General features: G+C 47.7%; 1 protein-coding gene across 2 annotated transcripts in view; it reads left to right on the forward strand.

Moving 5' to 3' along the window:
* Positions 1 to 7297: 7297 nt before the first annotated feature.
* Positions 7298 to 23424, forward strand: part of DAAM1 (dishevelled associated activator of morphogenesis 1) — a 173286-nt gene continuing 157159 nt past the window's right edge. For both annotated transcript variants that reach the window (XM_019479982.2, XM_014598832.3), the window contains exon 1: positions 7298 to 7395. The gene's annotated coding sequence lies outside the window, so the exon portion shown is untranslated. The remainder of the gene's footprint in view (positions 7396 to 23424) is intronic.

Below are 23424 nucleotides of genomic sequence, written 5' to 3' on the forward strand. Positions count from 1 at the left end.
CACTCCACCTCATCCTCGGCCAGCAGAGCTTTCTGATGAGACCTCTCCTGCCAGTGCAAATTAGAGCAGCCTTTAGGCCATCAGGTGTTGCAATGCAGCATTCCACATCACATAGTTCACCCAGCATGCCGTCTGTCTCCTGGCATGCCACTCCAGCATGAGCACTAGCCTGCCCTGCTGTGAAGCAAGGGCCTTTCGCAATGCACAAATATTCCAACAAAAATGTAGCACAAATCAGCCAAAGGATTTGCAGCGTAGACATTACAACCAGAAAGCAAATAAAAGCCCTTCCCTTCCTCTTCTACCCAAAATCCCCTGTAAAAAAAATACATGCAGCCAACACAGATAATCTCCAAGGCTAAGCAGACACCCTCTGCCAGTCCAAACAGACACGCTGGGCTGGATCTGCCTCTCAGTTTTAGTGCCACAGACTAATAGACCCATTCCTGTTCTGCATTGGTATCAGATCAATCTCAAGTCCTTTGTATTCAGAGGAATCCAATTACGGGACCTACAGTAGTGAAAGTAGCGTTTTGAAAGATACCAGGAGCGTGTATCGCTTGTGAAACAGTGATAATTAACAAGGGGAAGTTTCACGAGTGCGGCTTGCTGAGCCTTCGCATTCCAAGCCCGCGTGCCAAGGGACAAGAATTCTTAGCTCTGCAGTTCTGAGAGAGCAGAGGCAACGTGCTGAAAAATGTTTGGAGTCCAGAGCTGTAAAAAAAATTAATGACCCAGTCAAAGTTAACGGGCCAAAGATGGCAAGATAGAGACGTTCTGGTGATGAATGTACTGGGCTGGGATTCAGGAGATCTGTCACCTGGGGCAAGTCACAAAGGACAAAATGTCCAAGAAGTGACTTAGGAGCTTAAGCCCCATTTTTCAAGAGTCACTCAGACTTCCAAGTGCCAACATTGCTTGACAATCCTTGACATTTCAGTTTCTAAGGGCTGCATTTTCAAAGGTGTTTAGGCACCTAAAGATTCACAGATGCCTTAAATGCCTTTGGGTCAGTGGAGCTGGGCTGGAGCCCAGCCGGTGGTGTGGGGGGTGAAAGGCTCTGTTTGCATCTATGGTGTGGGGGTTATATTTGCAGAAGACAAAGTCCCTCGGTATGCACAAGGTAGCAGGAATGAAGCAATGATGAGCTGGGAGGACTATGCCCTTTCCCTCCACTTCATACAGTTGCTCTGTCCCTTCCTACAAGTTGAGGCATGAAGGTTTCCGCCCTTCTGAGGACACAGCCTCATTTCACTAACTCATCAACCACTGTAAGGTGGCTGGGGGTGCCCCCGATGCAGAAAGTCAGCAGGGTTAGCCAGCTTCCTTCCCCCTCCCCTGCTTCAATTGCCATTGAAGCCTTAGTGTGGCATCCCAAGAGGGCTTGAAATCATGCCTAGGTTTTATGCTAGCCCCTCTGAAAAGACAGGAAATGCTACCCATGCCAGAAAAAATATATCAATAGTGTCTCTCCCTATGTAGCTCTTGCATGGCACCCATCACCAGGCTGTCAGAACTGCTACTCAAGGGCCAGATAAGGCACAGGAATGTCTCAGTGCTCATTTCACTGGAGCTACCAGGGTGAGGCCTACACATGGAATAAATGCATCACTTCCTTGAGTTGCACTGATTTGCACAGACTGAGTATCTAGTTTTGGACTTTAATGCTCTCTCCCCCATCTTGCCTCTACCCCATGACTCTTCCTTCCTTGTCCAGTGGAGATTCCTGATCTCTCCCTAGATAAATAATGTTCTTCTGAGCTCTCCCTAGACAAAGAATTTTCTTATCTCCCTAGATAAATAATGTTCCAAGCACAATCAATCACATCATGTTACGCTTCTAGTTGTTGGCATTTCCAGTGTATATCTAGGAACAGTTCTTTGCCCAGCATTTTGACGTAACTGCCCCATGCAAAATGTGAATCTTCTACTGTAGTGAGGCAGAGAGAAAAAAGGACCAAGCTGATCTCACCCTAATAGGAGTTTCTTTACCCTGAAAGACAGGGACAGGTACTGAGGGACTGATGTCAGCATGGGTTCGGGCACAGCCCGGCATGGAGAAAGTCCCGAATGGACAAAGTCCCAGGTGTTGGCTTAATTATTTATTATTATGTGGATTGTATTAATGCCCAGAGGCTTCAGTTATGCTTCAAGGACCACTTGGTTGTAGACACGGTATGCACATGAAAGTGCCATCAAGGATCTTGCAACCTAAGCATCTAATGAGAAGGAAAAGGTAGAGAAAAGCAGTAGGCAAGGGAAAGACAAGCCAGCACTGAGGCCATTCTGATAAATGTAATAAGCAGATGAAAGAAGACAACCCTATGGAGAGTTTTAGGGTGAAAGACAGCTGCAAAAGCACTTAGGGCCTATATTATTAATGGTTTCCTATGCCATCAGCAGGCCTGCAAATGCTTCATATCTCATTACCACACCTCTGAGTCATACAGCCTGATATACCAAAGCTGTTTCTGAAAAGGAAGCAGCAAAAGGACTCACACTAGGGACCCTGCAAATGACAGCCAGTAGAGGATTTCCACATGGATTGTGAAAGGGTCTTTCAAAGCACACGCAGGCAACTTAACCTGAGGTAAAAGCATGTGCTCTAATGAACAAGAGAGAGATTTCTGGTGGACGTTCTTAATTAAAGGCAGCATCTTAGAAGTTGCACAATAATTTCCAGATGCTCAGTAATTATTTCTGACATTTGACCCTTCCCTGAGCACATCTTACATGAAAAGGAAACCCCCTTGCTTTTGCAATAAATATTCCTCGGATGCTATTATCCAAGGCCCTGGAAGCCTAGAAGCATAGCTCTAAGCCTAGGAACAGTCCACCCTGCTTCAGCCAAGTGCTTACGCACATGCTTAAGTTGAAGCACGTGATTAACTGTTGAGGTTGATGAGAATTTCTTAGCAGCTTATGTGCTTTGCTGAATCAAGGGCTAAGTCTATAAGTAGTTGTAGACACGGATGGCTGACTCTAGTTCCACTAACATTCCCAGGTAACACCTTCAGAGTGGAAGCCTGGCTAGGGAAAGGCATTTCTTTCTTTCGGAGCCTGTGAAACCTTTATTCAAGATGTTGTTTCAACTTGCTCTCCCAGGTACCAGAAGCTTATTTGAATCCTGTGGATAGACTGGATTCATACTTATCAGCCATAACACCATTTGAGGTGGGATTCGGTTCCAAAGACGGATTCCCAAATCAATGAGTGAACCACAAAAGACAAGAGGTATGTTCTCAGGGCGAGAGACAGCATACTGAATCCTCACTCGGTGCCAGATCCAACCCCTACTTCAGTCACTGTGGAAATCCTCTCTGAGCTTCAGTGGAGCAGGGTAAGAGGCCCTGTAGTGAGACAAAAAGTGTGGTTTTGTTTAACTTTTGGACAAGAAGGAGCAGGTCTAAGAGCAGGTCTAAACCATATGAGAGGACTGCATCATACAGTCCTATATTGCGTTCTTTTAAATGCAAACTTGAATTTCATTTCAGCGGCACAGAAAAGCGATGCCCAAAGGATAATAAAATTATTGATCAGACATGTGTCTAGCTCCGAGAACATTTCTAGGCTTTAGTGAGTACCTAACATCTAACTCTGAGATGGGCTTAATACACTGTTCCAAATATAAAACCAGAAGCTATTTTCTCCAGCAGAGAGAAAGTGATTTGATCTAGTTATGCAAAAAAATCAATAAACAGTATCAAATAACAAGTGCCGTAAAGCACCGTGGATTATTCCCCAGGTAGTGTGTGTGAACAGAAATGCTCATTCTCATAATGGAAGACTAGGGAGATGTGGCAGAGATGTGGTAGCCACTGCATCATAATCTGTAATACATAATGATCTGTAATACTTTTGTGCCTGCTATTTTGAGACCGTGCCTATCTGGCTATACTGGGTTATTAAATACATGGCCCTGTATGGCTGTATTAATTTAATAATGGGGGCGGGGGTGTGTGTGAGAAATAATGAAGAGCAAAGGAACACAGTAGCCCTAAATAGCCCTAAATACCATAACCAGCCTCTCAACAAACTCTTGAGAGGCAATTACAAGAGAACAGCCCAGCCCTTATTAACTAGGGAGATGCTACTGCCAGGCCTCAGTCAAGTCACACAGCTAGTTGGGCAAGTTTGGGAGCTTAGAGAGTTATTAAACAGTTAAGGTGACTCCCTGGAGAGAGCAAGTGGGAAAGGGAGCTGTCACTGAGCTGTTCGTGGGAGAAACAGACTGACATGGACAGACAGGCAAGCCCTGCAGGAGTGTCTCAAGCAGCTGGTGTCTTCCCAAGTCTTCTGGGAAATGGTAAGCCTTGGGTAAGATAGATAGGCATGCGTATAAACGGTTCATTCTTCTGATCTTGGTGCCTCTGGCTGCTGCTCCCAAGAAAAAGGACTGTAAGTTTTGTACCAAAGGCAGGCCTGCTAGGGTCATTAAAGCTGCTCTTTCTGTATTACACCATGTTGTGTATATACCCCTTGCGCTAACTCTCACAAGGAAGTTCCTCCCTTCTTTTTTACTGCCCCATCACTAGCGCTCCTTACATCTCTTGGTTATGTACCTGCCCACATATGAAATATAATCCCTCTTCTGGGCGCGTCTCCTCTTCTGGCTCATTGTACTTCTTCTGACTAACATGACTAAGGAAGGTAACGCAAGAGTTGAGAAGCTTGATTCCCACACCAAAAGTGTGTTTGCCGTGTTTGCATACCATTGATTTGAGCTTGAATTTGATCTGCTCCAAAATGTACCATTATTTCTCCCGTGTGACCTGAGAGGCACTCTACAGGCACCTCTTGCCCAAAAAAGGTTATTTCAGCCCAAATGGAGCGTCGGCCATAGTCCAATGTTTCAGGACCGCAGGCTGACTTGGAGTAGAAACTTCTGAAAGTGATTTATAAAACATAAGATCACATCCAGAGAACATTGGTGGTTGGGACAATCTTGTTGGACCGTGCTAAAAGCACCTTGGATATTGATCTGGCTTGTATATGACCCTCCTTTTTATTTGCACATCCCACATGATGATTGGAAAAAGGAATTTCAAATTCAGGTTGTCAAGTTGCTTTTATCTTGATGTTTGGGGCTTTTTCCTTCATATCATTTGGAAAAAGCTCCCTGGGAAGATTCACTATGTGACTCTGACTTCAGATCCTTCTTAAGACAAATGTCTGCAAAGCACTATCTGCTGGCATTGGCTAGCAAGGTGGTGACCTGAGGAGGTCTTGTGAGGTCTAATAACTGGCTCATTCTACCTTAACCTCATCCTTTCCTTCCTGGGTTTTTTCCCATGCATTTGCTGCATCTAGTCCTAACCAAAGTCCTGATCTTGTAAACACTTGTGCACTTGGCCATGTTTATGCATGATTACAGCCCCGTTGGAATCCAGCGGCCTCTTCACATATAAAGTCAGGGATGTTTGTAAGCATTGGCAGTATCATAGCCTTAGCTTGTGATCTCTCTGGACTGGAGTCTGCCTGGATTCAGCCAGTTGATCTCTAATGTGCCCTGCCTTCTGCCTAACCAATGAGTAATGAATCTACCCTGTAGATTTGTGCTGGTTGGTTTGTTGTATGTTGGCTGGTGGCTACCTGCTGGTTAACTCTCCCCTGTATCTGCTTGTGTACTTGCTGATATTACTTGTGTATGAGTAGAATATTAGTAAAGCTTCTCATTTATTTTTTTAACTGGAGAAAAACATGTGTTGTTTCATACGGGATAATGCACCTCACCATCTGCAACCCGCCTTTGCAAAATTCTAGATGGAGACATGCACAGCAAAATATAAAATAGTCTTTAAAAGGGGGTGCTACTTGGTTCATCAAAGCTGCACAGGGGGTGCCTCAAGTCTAATGAGGGGTTCATCGAGTCTTACATGGTCAAGAGCCAGCGGTCCAGGAATCCTGCAGTCCAGAGCTCAGCTAGCTCTCTCCCAGCTGCGCCATGGGCGGAGCAGGCATCAAAGTGGGTGCAAGTGCCCCAGTGCAACCCCCCTGCTACCATGCTTTTTCACACCATGTATCATTAAAGTGTGGAACTGGTGGCGACAGCTTCAAAAAGGGATTGGACAGTGTGGAGGAAAGGAGCATTTGTGGCTATCAAGCCTGGGCATGAGGGGCACAGCCTCTGAGTCACAGCTTCTAGCCCTGAAATGCTGGCAGCTGCCTGGGGGAGAGGAACAGGGGTGGAAACCCTGCTCAGACCCCGCTCACTCTCCCTTCCAGCCTCGGCTCGCTGCCCCGGGGTGACACGGCACTGGGCAGGACGCAGCGGTGGTCTGAGGCAGTCAGTGGCAGCTCTTGTGCACGTCCTCAGGAAAGACTGCTCTGGTGGCATGGGATAGTACCCGTGTAGGTAATGCATAGTTAACCTTGGCTTTATGCCCACTTTATGGAAAGGGGAGACTCCTCCTGGGGCCTTACGGCTGAGGGCAAGCAAAACTCAGGGGCATCCGAACCCCAGAGCCTCCGGGCTTGGGCCTGCAAGTAGGATGCCCGCCAAAGGATTTGGAAACATCTGAAGCCCCAGGGGGGTGGAGGATGTTTGCCAGTAGTAGGGCCGCTTACGGCTCTGGGCTGGCTCACGGATTTGGAATTGACTTGGCCAATCTGGCTTGCAACACCGAAACATTAAAAAAAAATAATAATAATCTCCTCACAGAGGAGACAGGACAAGCCTGAGGCTGCAATGATCCTTTTATATATAAAATATATATATATATGTATGTACTGTATATATATTTGTGTGTGTATATATATGTATAGATATAGATGTGTGTGTGGGTGTATAAACCTGTCTATATATATATATATATATATATATATATGTATATATGTGTGTGTGTGTGTATATATATATGTGTGGGTATATAAACATGTCTATATGTGTATGTATATGTATATATGAATGTATGTTGAGACATGGTTTCCTGTATATAGAGATCATTGCAGACTCAGGGTTGTCCGTGTCGTATGTGTGTATAAAGTGTGTGTGTGTGTGTGTGCGTGTGTGTGTGTGTAATTGCTCGTGTGTGTACCCCGCCCCCTGGCGCTACACCCCCTCTCCCACCCCTCCGGGGCCGCCAGGTGCAGCTGGTCGCAGCCGTCTCTGCCCCGCCTCAGGGGCGGGCGGGAAATGTAGTCCGCGCCTCCAGGGCGGTGGCGGGCAGCGGCGCCGCCTCCGAACTACCACTCCCAGCAGGCCGCGCGCCGCCGGCTCCGGTGTGGGGGGGGGTGCGGAGGAGCTGCGCCTGCGCATTGCGTTGCACATTGTACCCTATCAGGCGGGGCGGGGATGATGTCACCTGCGGGCTGGGCAGGGGCGCGCGGAGCCGGCTCCCATTGTGGGCAGGGCGCCGCGGCGGGCGGGCGGCTCGCGATGTCCGCGCGCTGCAGGTAAGGCACGGCACGGCACGGCACGGCACGGGGTAGCGTGCACGGTGCGTCGCAATACAAACCCCAGGGGAGCGGGGGTTTTGGTGCAGCCCGAGCCCTTGCTCCCCGCGCCTCCTCCCGGCTCCCTTTCCTGCAGCCGCGAGCCGCTAACAAAGCCGTGCGAGCGGGTTCGGGCCGGGCCGGGCGAGGCGAGGTGAGGGCAGGTGGGCGCGGGGGGCTGCATCCCTGCACCGCGGCGAAGGGATGGAGGGGCCGGTTGCTATGGCTACCCCTGCCAGGCTAACCTCCCCAGGGTCCCTGCTCCCCATCCCTGCCCGTGCCCCGGGGTGGCACTGGGTCTGCGCCCCTGCTCGACCACTGCAGTCTGCAGGGAGACCCCTCCCCACCCCCCCCAATTGGGAGCTCAGGGCTCCAGCCTTGGGGGACAGGCAGCGTCCCCACCTTGCATGACAGGGGACGGCCAGCCCAGAAAGGAGCGGGAGAGAAGACGGGAGACGGAGGCATTGCCTGCTGGCAGCTGTCGGGGTTCACCTGCTTCCCCGCCCGTTGCCCGCTCTCCATTGGGGGGCGGCAAGGAGGTCGCTGCATCTGCCGGTGCCCCTGAAGGCATCTGAGCAGACGTGCGAGCTCTCCCGCGCCGTGTTTCCCTGCTGCCACGACGCAAGAGCAGCCTCCGCGGGGCCCAGGGGTCCGGGACTTCGCTCTGCTGGGGTCTGCCCTGCGTTCGGGACAGGCTGCGAGGTGCGTGCCCGGCACCCTGCAGAGCCTCCGTGAAGATCAAGTCCCTGCTCTGAGGACTTGACCGTCTTAATTCAGCACCGCAGTAGCAGGGGTGGGGATTATCGTACGGATTATGTTGTGATAAATGTGCACCGGTGTCGGAGGGAGAACCGGCGTGTGTCTGTGGTTTTAGGCTCCGGACCAGGACTCTAGAGACTATGATGCTGCCACAGATTTGCAGTCTGAACGGGGCTACTTGCGTCGGCAAACGTTGCTAGTCTTGGGTGATCCAACTTCTTGGCGATGACTGCGATGCTGGCACCTGCTGTTTGATTTTGGAGGGGCGAGGGGCGCGTGTGTGAGTGTCTGTAAGAAGCAAGAGCTCAGCAGCTCTGAAAGATCGGATACTGGGGTGAAAGCCTGATCTGGGCAAGACGTAGTTGCAGTGAGGTCGGCGTTTCCTCCTTGGAGTCTGAAGGTGAACATTTAAAACTAAAATAGCTGTTCGGGTTGGTGTTAGCCAGGCAGGGCTGTGCTTACATGATTGGGGATGTGGGATGCTGCTGGGATACTTAGGAGCTGAAGTTCCCCTCTTGGTTTTGTTTTGTTTTTTTTCCTGTTGCAAGAAGTTAAAGGAAAAGAAGAAATGTCTTGTCTCCTCAAGTTGGAGACGTTTCCTCTTCCTAGAAAACAGAGGTCTCTGGAGGATGTTAATATTGCTAGACGATGCATTGGTATTCCAGGTCTTGGTTCCCCACTGGGGACTAGATATCCGACAGGAGGTTTGTAGGTGTTGGGGCTGGTACCCTGGATGAGCATGGTAAGCCCTGAGTGCTTCAGATAATCAGTGCAGAATTTGGACATCCAGTGCACTTCAGAAAAGTGCAACCTCTTGATTACTTCCTCAGACCCTTGTCTCCAAAACAGTTAATGTGAGCTACCGAGAGGCCTTAGCTGTCCTGTTCTGCGAGTTTCTCCCGCAGAGCTTGTTCTTGATGATGCCTGATACAGTTCTTGGATGGCTGCGGGTTACCGCTCTTTGTGAGCCAGAACAGTCTTGTTCCGCTTTGCGCAAGGGAAGTTTTACAAGTACGGTTTCTTCTTGGCAATGAGTTTCAGCTGAGGGGGTCAAACAAATGCGTCTCCCTGCAAGCACTAACTTCATCACTTCCATGAGGATTACATTAGTCCCACCGTGTCAAAATCTGTTACCTGAGAAGGATCTATTGCTCCTGAAGCCTACAGACTAAACTACCTCTGGTTTCTTTTAAGCCAGTCATCTGCCTCCCATGTTACTGTCTCTTGCTAATTGGTTACAGTAGGATAAGAGATCTGTGACTAGCCCTAGAAGGCCAGTGTTTTGCATATCAGTATTGTCTGCCCTGGGCTGGAATATGAATCTCAAAAGGAAAGTCCATGTTGTCAGTTCATTTTGCTCTTCCAAGGTGCAAATTCAATAGGAGCTGAAGACATACAAAAAAACTAGAACTCTTGGTTCCAAAATGATACTTTTTATTAGACCAACAGGAAAATGGCAAGAAAATTGTCCTTTTCTGCAAGCATTCGGGATAGCTGAAGGCACTTGGCAGTTTGTGGTACTGAGCCCTGCCTGCTCCTTGGCTTATGCATGGGTGAGGAGTCAATCTCTTCCTGATGTTCCTGTCCCAAGTAGATTAGATTTCATCAGCGAACTAGGTGTACACCCAATTTTAGACTCTGGTGTACACCCTGTGCCAGCCCCCGTGAAGTAAACAGGATGGGTGAGGTGTAAACCAGCACTGGCTCTTCCTCTGTGCTTTAGGCTGAGCAATAGTGGTCTTGAACTGAGTCAGCTCCTGCTCCAAACCCTTTTTTTCCCCAATACGGATGAGGGAGAGGGTTGTAGGGGACAGGGAATTGCAGAACATCTTCCTAGCAAAGGACGAGAAGGGCCCGGGGACAGCAAGTCTAGCTGGGCTCTGTTTATCTCCCTGCCTTTTGAACTGTTATTGTTTCCATGCACTTCACAGCCGAGTGATTTCTCCTCCTGGAAACCCGCACAGGAGGTGCAAAGAGATTCAATCCTCAGCCGCTTGCCAGTGTTGTTTACCTGCTGCTCAGGAGCATAACCCCTGCCGTCTGGGTTCCTGTCGAGGGCCAGCGCTTCCTCCCCTCGCCTGCTATTTACATGCTCTGTCCATCAGCTCCGAGCTGTTGAAACCCAGCATGAGCTTGGCAGCAGAGGGGAAGCTGGGGAGTGTCGAAAGCAAATGCCAAGTGCCCTTTTGGGGGGGTTGGAAAGGGACAGTGAGCAGAGTTCGATTCATGCTGGCTGGAAAATTGGCAGCTCTTGCACGGGGTTCTTTGCTAGCACCAGTTGTGCCCCCAAGCTGGGAGCTTCCCCCAAATTTATTAGATTCCACATGGCAAAGAAGGGGTTGTGGGTTTTTTTTTGGTTGGGGGGGGTAAAACCAATATCTTTTATTAGATCAACTCAAATAGTTGGGAAAATGACATTTGTGGGGGGTGAGTGGGTCTTGTCTAGCTTATTTCCACTTCCTGAGAGTTAATAAATGGTTAATCAGCTGGCGTCCCAAAGGTCAACAGGTTGTTTATGGCCATCAAGCATATCTTTGGGCGGGCTTCTACCACGTGCCTCATGTCTAACAGGCTTATTGCATCCGTTTGCTACATACCTATTGCATCAATTTAGTAGCGCCCTTACACTGAAGTTGTTTCTAAGGTGCAGCCTTTTTTCCGATCGGCCCCGAATCGCGGGTAGCATCAGGCCCTTCTGTTTCTATGAAGCTTTTAAAATAAATCAACACGCTTTCAGTCTTTTGAGAGGCCCGGGGGGCTGCCTTTCAGACTCAGTAGCAAGCACTTTCAGATGCTATAGATACTCGGGGTTTTCATTCGCGGGCACTTCACCAGCAGATAAGTCCGAGCACCCAGCTGTCAGCTGCAGAAATCTCCGAAGCCGGCTTGACAAGATTTCTTCTAGCTCTTTTCCCAAAGGAAGATTTTGTTGGCCACTTGGCATTCTGCCTTGGCTTTCCCAATTGAAATATTTCAACTCTTCTTCAAAAAGCAGCAACTGCCGTGAATCGCCCCTCGCTGCCACATTCGGCAGGATGTACTTCCCTGGCTGTAATCGAATGCGACTTAACTAGGGCTATTAAATATTCTGTTTAAAAGTGAACTACATGTTTTAAAAAAAGGAAAAGTATGACTTAACAATAACACACAGATTCTTCTTATGCTAAAAAACTGGAGTTGGCGCGAAGCGGCTTTGATGGCTATTTATTTCCAAGTGGCGGTAGCGTAATGCTTTTCACATCCAAATAAATGCTCAAAGCGTGCGTGCCGTCACATGCACAGAGTGAGACACTACAGGAAGGCATGGTCTGAGTCTGGCATGGGAGGGGAATACCCAGTTCCTCTCGAGCTCTGGGCAGCTGACTTCACCTTGCTGGCAAACTGGAGGTAGTAGGATCTGCGTGATTTAGATAGTAGTATTTGCCTAGACTCCAAGGGGAGGGGAGGATTAACTAGTAAACCTTTGTTTGTAAAGCAATTAAGTTTGAGAGTAGTGCTTGTCTTAAACAGTTGTCTTGGCCTCCCCCTCTTGTCTGTGTCTTCCCTGTCCATTTAATGCAATGATTCGAAGTAGGCAGGTGATAGCACAGCGGGCTTGATTTCCTGGCCTGCTTCTGCTGCTCCATGAGGTTGTGGTTTGCTAGACAGGAGGGTGCTTTGCGAAGACAAGCTGGAGATTTTGCCTGATGAAGTCCAGCCTCTGTGGGTTCTTCCAGGGGACAGTGACTTCTGTGTTACCATTTCACTTGGGTTTATGTCACTGGCAATCCCTTGGTTCAAGGATGATCTCTATCACAGCTCTTGATGGGTCTGGAGGTGACTTAGGAGTCCAATCCTTCAGCCACAGATCTGTGCACAGAAGTTGCAAGTCTTTCTGCAGGAGTGAGTAGGCTGGGATTTCTCTCCTTTTCCTTCCTCTGCTCTCTCTTCTCTGCTTCAAAGCAAGATGCTTTACCTCGAAATGAGCTGCTGCTTGGTCAAGGTTGTGGCACCATTGGAGTTGGTCAGCAGCTAGGTCCTCGCAGCGCTTGATGTCGGCATCTGTTTTCTTGAGGTCTGCCTTCAATGTGCCCTTGCCGTATTTCCACTGGCCTCTGCAAGATCTCAGGCCTCAATTAGGTTGGGAGTTAGAGCACTTCTTTCGGGATCTGAGCATCAAAACCAAGAAACAGAAGATTGGAAAATTTCCAGGTTCTGGAGTCCAGTAATCACGTGCGATTCTTGGCTTTCATTTCAAAACTTATTGTTTTTAGCTTCTAGCCCTACAGAGGATAGCCTGAAAAATTAACTTGATTCCCAATGTGTTAAGCTACTCCCATGAGTAGCTCCCATGAGTTTTGAATATTTGGGGTTGGCAGTGCTGGGCTTTAGGCTGGAGCAAGGGCTTGATGGAAACCCTGGATGGCAGAAGCTGCATTTTCGGGCTGAGGAAGAGAGATGAACTCGCTTGACTCGTCATTCCAGCTTTCTGGCTGTGCCCATGAAATGCATCGCTGTCCGCTTGGACTTTTCAGCACCATGAGGAGCTAGGGATTCAGGAGCTTTGAGACTTGGGTAAATCAAGACCTTGTTTTTCACTTGAAGCAGAATTGGGATTGCTACCCAGCCAGATGCATCGGAATTTCTAACGACTGTTTTAATTCCATAGGCACGGGTACACTGCCGTTCAAAAACACCAGTTTCTCTTGAAGCTTAGAAGAGATTGTTATGGCTGATTAGACAAACCTACAGCTTCAAAGAGACCCAAATAACTTGAGTCAGTAATCCTTGCGTCAAATCCATGTGATGGTGCTATCGTGCATAACTCAGAGGATCCCGTGCTCTGGATTGAAAGACTTCAAGTGATGGAAAACCTGCTCCGTCCTTTGGGATCCTGCTTTAGGAGTTGTTCACCCCATAGTTAGAAAACGTGCCCCTTGTTTTCTAGCTGGCATTCCTCTACCTTCCATTTCTGGCCCCTGGATCCTGTTTTACCTTGGCTGAATAGAGGAGAGCCCTCTTAAGGCAGTATTTCCTTGCCATGATGAAGTAGCCTTCTTGCTCACTCTATTTAGCCCATCTGCCCATGTCTTGCTCAAAGGTAGGCTACTGAGATCTTGCAGCATTTTTTCAATTCTCTCTCCTGAAACTGTTTTGTTTTTCAGCATCTTAAGAAGGCTTAAGTTTTTCAGGTAACCTACTGAGAGCGTTTTAGTCTGGGGGAGAACTAAGTTCCAGTGCACAAACAGGGCCTTGCAAATTATTTTAAGGCTTATTTGCCTTGTCAGGCAAGTGGCTTCATGTCTTGCCTTCCACATTCCTTCTGATAAGCTGTATTTAGCTATGCACTCCTAGCCACGATGCTTAACTGCATCCTGCTGTCCATGTCTGCACAGTGTAATGGCCTTAAAGGCAGGTCTGTTGGCTCAAATGCTTCCTTGCATTATGCAGAAGGCTTTGGGCTTAGTCTATGCACCGTGCTGCGCTGCATCCAGTGCCTATCAAAATCAGTGACCAAATAGCTCTAGGTTCGAAAAAAGGAAGAGGACTGAACCCAGTATCACTCATTGATGACCATGTGGTGGATTCCAGTGAAAAATAAGGTGTCTGTGCCAATTGAAATATTTCTGCCTAAAAATGTCTTTATGATCATATGAGAGGCAAGAATTCTTGTTTTGTGTTTTTTTTTTTGGGGGGGTGGGGGAGAGGGGAGGAGGGTTGATACCTTTTATTGGACCAACTGCATAGTTGGAATAAAGTTAGACAAGTTATTGAATGGAAAGCATTCTTCTTCGGGTCATTCTTTTGTGATCGTGCTCAGTTAGCAGCGGAAAGCAGTCATGAGTAAGGAAACTGTGGATTGGACAATTTTTTTTTTTTTTTTTAATTTTTAGGAGATGAAGGTTGTGCTGTAGATCGCAGCATAATGTAGAAATGTGTTGTCTGGGTCCTGAAAGCAGGGCAGTTGGAGCTCTGCTGATGCGGTCCAGGCTAGCTTGAGTATCTGTACGCTGTCTTGTGTTCCACGGCATGTGGACATCTTGAGATTTGGGAGCTGGGACATGCAGGTTCTGTCCAGGCCCTTCCACAGGTGTCCTGCAGGGCTGTGGGTGAGCCGCTTTAGGCTGGAGCTGATGTGCTCATCACTGCTTGTACATTTTACATTAGATAATCAATCGACAAAGAACAGCAATAAATCTGAGAGCTGGGACCAGAACCAAAGACTTTTGCCCCTCCTGGTCGACTGCCCTTAACCACTGGGCTGCAGAATGGGACTCCGTCTTGTTTGCTGTCCTGGCTTTGTGAATCTTGTGTTACTGATATAGAAGGGACCGTGCCCACAGGAAGGGGTGGGTGATGCCTCCCCACTCTTGAGTATTTTCTAGCCTATTTTTAAAGGGTTAGGGCCCTATCCTGGATAGTGGGTTTGAGCAGGTAGGCTCTTATTAGAGTTATTAGAGTTAAGCTTGCCTCCTTACTACCTTGATGCTTTAAACAGAAAGCTGCTGAGAATGCATTTTGTGCATTTCGGGCCAGTTGGTGTCCTGCATGCTCGGAGTGTGCCAACTGGTTTGGCTTTGCAGAAGACTTGGGCCCTGCTACATCTAGTCTCTGGACCCCTGTGAGAATTGGTGCAACTTTGGCACCAGGCTGGTGTGGTTGTACGTAGAGCTGTGGGCACCCAAGACACTTCTGGGCACTAAAGGCATGGGCCCGGTGAATTCAGGTGTCTCTGGGGAGAAGTGGTGACAGAGTAGGGAGATTTGGGGATTGTAATGTTAGGCTTATGCAAACTTTTTCCTTCCTTAAGGTTGTGCTGAATTGCTCTTGGGTCACTGCGAATGCAGTGCCCAGCCCTGTACTATGATCAAAGGGCACACGCCACGGAGAGCCTTGTTACCCTGTGGCTTACTCAATGCAGTCGGACGTCTCAACTCAACAGGTGTTGCCAGCTCCTCTGAGAGTCTGAATGTTTCGTAGTTTGTAGCTCCTGCATTGAGCCATTGCGCTCACTCTCTAACGCTGCCTCCCAGCATCTCCAGCTATAAATAGGGTCCACGCAGAGTTCATTTCCTTCTCTTGTTTGTTTGCTTGTTTCTGGCCTGCGGCTTTCATTTGGAGGTGACATCATCATCCTCTCCCCAGCAATCGAATAGCGAGTCCAAAGATCAGTGGTTGTCAACCCTTTTGGATTCTAGGTACCCTTAGAAAATGCCAGCTTTTAGTTTCCATTCTGTTCCTTTTTGTGATGGAAAAATACTAGAGCGCTTCTGGGCAGGATGGTTGTAATGCACTGGATTCCTCCTTGAAGTCTCTGGGTTTATCTTGTGAATCGTGCTTGCCCACCTCATTGCGTGGCACCCTTAAAAGGATCCCGAGGCACCCTGGTTCAGCACGACTGCAGTAGAGAGAACATAAAGCAGTGAATAAACTTCAGCAGAAAGAAAGTGGTTGAACGCTGGGCATGTGGAGCTGCTTTACCCGCAGGACTGATTCAGAGCTACCCATTCTGCATCAATTGTCACCTTTACCCTCAGGCAGCGCTTGGACTTGACTGTTCCTGAAAGCAGCATGGCCAGTTCTACGTGAGATGTGGCTCTTCTCTTTCTTTTCCTTGCCAGGAGTGATTTAGACTAGCAAGTCAGTACTGGTGCCGGGCAAATCCAGCACTTGGGCTTTGACTGCAGACACTCAATAGCTAGGAAGGCACGTTCTCTTTGTACTACAAGAATCGAACCTCACAACATTGGCAGTTCTGTCTTGAATCTCTCCAGTTTTGAGGCTATGATTTCAGCAAGCTTCAGAGCTCTTCTTGCTGTTATATGAGACCCAGGCCTGTGCTAAGGCCCCTTTAGATGCAAAGCTGGCTGTAGTGGGGAAGATGAGGGTTATTTCCTTGGAAGCATGAGTAACTAGGGAAACAGTTGCATGTGAGAGTGTCAAGGTGAAAATTGCCATGGGAAATATTAATTGCTTAGCCAACTCTGAGCCAGTCCCTCCAGGCCTAATGGGGATTGTGGGCAGCTGATGGAAAGATTCAAGGCATTTGGTACTGGGATGATCCTTGCTAATGTAAGCTCGGGACTAATTGGCACAAACTAGAGCGTCCTTTAAGCTGCTGCAGTTGTTCTTGCTCTTCCAGCCAGCTGCAAGACGAGGGAGATGGATTGGAACCTGCTTCCCCCTTGTCCTTGCTGCGGCTGAACCCCTGCACTTTAAATCGACCACCACATAATCATCGACCCATTCTGCTCCGTATGCTTTGACCAAATGGGGTGCCTTTGCCATTTTGCTTCTTGCTGTTATCTGGTGTCTCTTCCATGCCAGTTGGTTTTTAAGGGCCGCAGTGGAACAGGCAAAGTTCCCTGGGCCAGTAGTCCCTTTCTGAGCAGACTTATCTTGGTGGCTCTCTGCATCTCCCAGTAATCAAACGGCCCTTGAAGGAGCTGTAAACTTGGCTAAGCTCTCGCATGCTGCTTCCTGGATGCACCTGAGGTACGTACAGCTGCTTCCCTCAAGGGTGCATGTGCGTATGCAAGTGCCTGTAAATCTGTTTGTTTAAACAGGCTCTATGCCCTGCCTGCCAGGGGCTGCCAGGGACCCCCTCGCCTTGCATCTCAGCACCTTGTTCTCCTCTATGCTGCAAATGTCTATATGTGAAAGCTTTGAATGGTCACTTCATGCCTGGCTTCCTGGAAATCCTTTGTTGGCAAATGTCTCTGCACAGATGTGAACTCAGAAACCAGTGTATAGCCACTGCTAGGAGTATTTGCCCACCGTTTAGTCCCATCTAAAATGAGGGGGAGTCTTTCTACTGCATGGTTAGGCTATGATCATTGGTTGCATCCCAAACCACCTCTCAAACACATCTTGCATCCTTTCAGTCGCTGGGGACTGCCCCTATGCTTTCCTTGTAGGCTTCCCATGCAACTGGGTAGGCATCTGTAAGGTTAAGCCTAGCTGGACCCTGAGCATTGCCTGACTCTGTGCCAAGTGAATGTTCTGCAACAGAAAAGCTGAACTTGCAAATCTGCTCCTGGGTATTCTGGTAAATCGCACTAAGGACTGTTTGAACTGTACTAATCCGCATCGCCTCCAGAACAAGCTTGTTTACAGGAGACGGCATTTCAAACACGGACCCTGTTAACATATTTTACATTGGTGATTTGCATACTAGAAACCCACGGATACGAGGGTTTGGTTTCCAAACCCAGCACAATCACTTGTTTGAATCTAGAACTGAGTTCTGATACCTTCTCCTGGTCCTGAAATACAAAGACTTTTTTTGTTGAGAGATGGACTATTCTTCTGGGAGATTTTTATTCTACTTTTGATCTCCAATTTATTTTTTTTCTCTTCTATGAAAGCCCTGACAAATTGCAAGAGAATTGACTGTGGCAATGAAACCACCGCAAATTCAGCTAATTATATAATTACAGGAGACAAAGAAAGAGGAAATAATTTTTTCTAGAACATGAAGTACTGCAATCTGTGTAGTTAACTTAGTCTGCGATCCACACTTCCAAACCATCTTGAATATTTATAGCTTTCTCAAAATTATTTTTGTCCTAAATGCCACTAGTCTTTTTTGTACAACTTATTAGCACATGAATTTTAAATATTTCTGAATTGCAGATGGTTCAAAACTGGGCTCAGATGTTTAAAATTCATATGGTAATCAATATACTGAAAATCAAATTATACAGTCTCAGAATTTAATGACAGTAAATTTTATCCCTTGTGTCCTAAAATCTGGTGATTTAAAAAAAAAAAAAAAACTATGAAAAGGAGGAAATATTCTCAAAACTGTACATGGCTTTTAGGGTATTTTCCATAGACTTTTAATAGCTTCATCATTTGAAATGCTATATGCTGCTCTCTGGCTTATGGTTAGAGGCAAAACTCAGCCATAGAAGCATGAAAGAGTGATTGTATTGTGACAATACAGTACAGTGATATGCTGAGGTTGGTGTCTGTGTTGCTACCATGCTGGTTAAATGTGTTAAGTAGAGTTGGTTGGAAAATCCCTTCCACACCCTCCCACCGTACAATACAGATGTGCAGCAAATGTAGATCTTCCAGTGTTGTCCTGAAATGGTTTAATTTGGAAATGCTGCTGCAGGGTATCGCAGAGGTTGTAGCTCAGCTGTTTCGTGCCCCTGTTCCCTTCTTGGGGCCATGCCCCTTTTTTGGGCCACATCTTACAAACCATACCAGTGGTCTCCCCTCCTGGTGCTTGGGAGTCCTGGGACTTTCTCCATAGAAAAGAAAGGGGCTATACAGCAGTTCCTATGATGCAATGCAGGAGCACGTTCCAGTTCATCTTTGCTGTTTGAGCATTCAGCTCTTGGTCAATATAAACTGCAAACCAGAAAACATTTATTTGTGGGAAGCTGAAAGCCTGATTTTTTTTTTTAATTTTATTTTTTGTTTATTTATTTTTTTTGGCTGGGGGGGATTGGTTTTTGTGGGGGGGGTTTCTGCCCAACATTTTCAGTTGAATGCTGTAGAGCAGCTGGAGTACTGCACCTGGTCCTGTTAGTGAGACATCGTAGAACAGACTTATTACAAGCCATGAAAGTGGCACTTGCAACTTGACATTCCCTCTCCAAAGCTTACCTCCCTTATCTTCAGGCAGCCCCTTCAATCGTCCAGCATACACCTTTTCCCCAAAAACCAGCTGGTGCATGTTGGCGTGTGCATCGTATGTGAGAAATACAGTGAAAGCAAGTTCTGCTGCAGTTCTGAGTTATGCCTTGGTTCTGCAACCATTGGTGTGCCCACCTAGGCTATGTAGAGCCAGCAAGGCTGCGCTTGGGTTGAAGGATTCACTGCGAGGATAGGCATGGAGGATTGGGGCCCTGGTCACTATCTCTATCCTTCGAAAGGTTAGACCGTACGCAGAGAAACTCCCAATTTAGTGTCCCCTCTTGGGAATGGGAGCCCCTGAGGCTTGTCAAGTTGATAGCAGCCCTTTAAATCCCACAGGCACTTGCTTTGTCGGCGCTTGCTTCCTGGGTTGTGATCGAAAATCAATTAAACACTGTAGAGATGCCTTGTGTGAATGGGCTCTTCCCTGGTGGAGTTAAGAGTCTTTCAGTGACCTGAAACTGGATTTGGATTGATTAAAAAAACAACAACAAAACCCAACCCTTTGGCCTACCTGTGCACTTGCAGCCCCATAGAACAGCTCACCATTTCGAAGCTGGTGCCCGAGGGAGCAGTCAATATGACAGGGCCATTTTGGCACTTCTGTGCCTTCGCTGTAGCTGCTTGTGGGCTTGCAGCATTGTCATTAGGCTGCTGTGTAAGTTCTAATCGGCAGGTCTGGAAAAACCTTCTTCTGAATTACTGCACGGCCCTTGGAGCAGGCAGCTGTGGTGCAATGTTTCATTGTGGTTGGGCAACAAGAGTTCAAACCTCGCTCCAGACATCTGCTGAAGATTGGCCCCAGTTCATCTGCCTGCTTGTTGGGGCTGGGCAGTCAAAGGCGGCTGGATATGATGCCGACCATGTCATCCCTTTGTGCGCTGTTGGTTACAGAAACCGATGTGCTGTAGCCACGCTAGCCCAATGGGTATTTGGGCAGGGGGAATGTGAGGGGGAGTTATCCATCTAGGTCGCACTCCAGGTTTATTGTGGGGGGGGGAAGGAGGGGACACTTGGATGAACGCTTATGAATGGTGAAAAAATTGAGGAGCAGATGTTACCCGAACTGAGAGCGCCTTCCCTAGACCTCCAGCGCCTTTTGCTCGTCAGCAGGGAGGCTGTGCGCTCTATCGATCTGGACGCTTACACTGCTCGCAATGGCTCTGATTCACATCACCTAATGCAGGGATCTCCTAGAGTGGCATGCTGGCCGCTTGTGACTTATGGGCCACTGCTTCCCAAGCAGCATGCTGCTGCTCCGTCGTGTGCTGCCAGCTCCCATCCACAACAGTAATGGGGAGGGCTGAATGCGGTGGCAATGGTAAGCAGTACCTGCAAGAAGGGGTAGAGAGAGCGAGGGGGGGCTGCTGTGGAGGGGATTAGCAGTGCAGGGTGGAAAAAGGGGGTGCACCTGGCTGAACTGCACCCTTTCCTGGATTTGGGTAGGCCAGATCCAATCCCCTCACAGACTGGATCTAGCCTGTGGGCCATAGGTTGCCCAGCCCCTGACCTAGCAGATGCTGAAGTTACCCTCTTGGCCCACCAGCAAGGCAGGGATTTGCACATCCCCAGTTTCTATAGTTAAGGGGCAGGTGGAAGTGCAGTGCCAGGCATTTATGCCCAAGGGTTCCCTCCTTGTTAGCTGGGGGATTGTTCTTCCATTGGTTCCAGTGGGCTCTGAGTACATCTCTTAGGTTGTGGTTCATAGTTATGCAGGAAGTGTTTTAGCACAGCTGGGAAGTGGACGCACTTCTGTTCCACGTTTGAACCACGAAACCGTCAGTGTACCACGTGCAAGCTGATAGTATCTCAAGTAAGCATGTTTCACCTCCCCACCCATGTTAGTATTGACTGTATCTTTGAACAACAGCTGATGAGATTTCACTACAGGAAACTGAAATGGGTGACAGTCCTGTGTACTGTATCTTGGAGGTGAAACAGAAGCAAAAACTCCCAAGCCCGTCTCTTTCTGGCTAATCTACTTAAAACCCCTGTTCTTGCAGTTTTTCTAGCTTCTAATTCAAGACCTGGTAATGGTTACTCATTTTAAGAGCACAAAGAAAAATGTGTACTTGAAATATTACATTCCTTCAAGCATCTTCCCTCCCCCTCCCTTTTGTCAGTAGGAGCTTAAAGAGTATAATGGGCAGATTAACAACTGTATTTGTGGAATCGCCCATCTTTGTGCAGGTCTGGTGAAAAACCAATTAAGCTCATCTTGATCTCTAAATGAGATTTTTGCCAGTGTCTTATTCAACTTCAGCAGAGCATCCATTAATAGTCAGAGGGATTAAAATAGCTGAGTGTGTAGGGTGGGTGGGTGTATGTTGGATAAACATAGCAGCATTTGGTTGCAGGGAGGGTCTGTAGATGTGTAAGCTTGGGGGTGTTTGGTTCAGTTGTTTTGCAGCTCTGTTTCTTGAAACTGGGAGTAAGGCCCTCTGGTTACTGTGTTTGCAAAACCAGAGTATAGATAGCACAGCAGACATGAGGTCTGATGCAAAGCCCGTTGAGTAAATGGGAATCTTTCAGGTGACATCGGTGAATCTCAGATGCAGCTGCTAATACTGCGTAATTCTGCAGGGTTAAACAGCAAGGCCAAGACTTTGAAGAGTAACTCTTGATTTTAGGTGGTTAGGTTGAGGGACCTGGGGAAAAGGCGCTGATCTTTCCAAGAGTACTGGTTCCCTGACATGTATTTCATTTTGGGAGAAAAATCTCCAATCCCATAATCTCCAATAATTTCTAGGGCCTTAGAGAAGCTGCATGGCTTAGCTCATCTGCCATGCCAGGACTGTTTTCTAGTGCAGTACTTATGTGTAACAAAAAGCATCACATTGTGCAGCAACCTTTAACTGGAAAGTAGCCCAGTTGCAAGCTATCCAGATGTGAGCATTTGCTAAGAGTTCCTGCACACGTGTGTGTGTTTTAATGTTTAAGTCATACTAAAATGTGGTCCCAGGACTAGTTTCTTTTGTTGTGATGGAAAAAACGATGCATTTTTATCTCCTTCCCACTCATCTCTCATAATGCAAGGCAATATGATTTTCCTTCCAGGCAAACTGGAAAACAAGTGACTCTCGCGCACGCTGTCAAAGAATGGGGTAAACATTTTCTTTTGTCCCTTGACAGACATAAAGCCATACACTGATGGTCTAGGAGTGGCATAGAACAGACTAATCCAGTTTTATTGCAGTAATGATCAGCATCTCCTTTCCTAATGGGCCAAGAGAGGATCTCTAAGGTGATGAGAGGATGTCACTAATCTGATCGCTACGACCTTGGTGTAATGTCTGGTGCTTCTCGAAAATGGGGTGTACGTGCGAAGGCTATCGTGACACTTTGTTGTGACATTTATGGAGGAATCACGGTGTCTCCAGTACAAATATCTTTGGCATGTTGCATGTCTTGTACGTTGTGCATCATGTTTAGTTTCAGATATCGCTTACATTTATTGGATGCCTGGACCTACTGTGGCACGCAGAGAAGAGAACCTCTCTCCCCTTCGCTCGTATTGGATCGTGTGTGTGTGAGACCTATGGGCTAATTTAGAAGTCCAAAAACTCTTCAGTTATTTGTGGACATGTTTGTGAACGTGTCGGGATGTTTTAATTATAAAAGCCAGATACAAAAACATGGGATTGAAGACCTATGAGAGAATCTAGATGATTTAAGACTACGTTAAGGTGTCAATGCAGCAAAGCACAGGCTGAATTTGAGTAGGTCACTGGCTGCTATTGGAATGTCCCATGCAATAATTTTTTAGCTATATATCCAAAGGAAAGGACTAGAACAAAAACTAAATGCAGCTAGTTTAGACGGAGCCAATTGATAACTGCAGTTAAATGAATCCTTGTGAGGGAGAACACATTCTCTGTTGAATGGAAAGGTCTTTCAAAGTAGCAGAATGGATACTGCAGCTGATTCTGGGGAGACCTGAGCAGTAGCCCCGGCCCAGTTTCCGCATGCAAGAGCCAGCTCTCTTGCCATTTTTCTTGTAAAGTTCTCGACGAAAATCAAAGATGTTCAATCCTAGCAAGGTGGAACAGCACTCGGAGGCAGGCCTCGGCACTGCCGGCAGTCACCCAGCAGGTCGGAGTTTGCATCTCTTCCCAAACTCATTTGCTTGCCACGGGGTCTGAGCAAGAGCAGTGAAATGATATGTTGTGACGTGGCTGTCGCACCCTGTGGATGCACTGCCGGCTTGAAAAAGAAATCTAAAAATAGCTAAAGCTTTTTCTAACTACCTGAAAACCGCCCCCTACCCCCAGATCCAAATGGAAGGAGTTCGGGGGCAAGGAGGGGAGGGGATGCAGTGCTGTTTAGAGACTGAAGGGAGGGGAGGGAAAAGATGAGCAGTGTCCTGTATGTCGCTGTGAGCCCAATATCTGCTGCCCAGGGACAGGGACCTTCCTGATCCTACCTCCTCTTTTTCTCTTAGCGGTAGGGAGCAGAGTTCGAAAGGCAGCGGGACAGCCATAGCCGTACTGCAGTGCCTGAGACGCGGTGGGGTAGGCAGGATGCAGGCAGTTCACCTGAAGCCCGAGTTCAGCTTCCGTGGGAGGAGAGTTACGTAGTGCCCAGTCTTGCAGGTTTACCAGC

The sequence above is a fragment of the Alligator mississippiensis genome, chromosome 2, assembly GCF_030867095.1.
Source record: "Alligator mississippiensis isolate rAllMis1 chromosome 2, rAllMis1, whole genome shotgun sequence".
Classification (NCBI taxonomy): domain Eukaryota; kingdom Metazoa; phylum Chordata; order Crocodylia; family Alligatoridae; genus Alligator; species Alligator mississippiensis.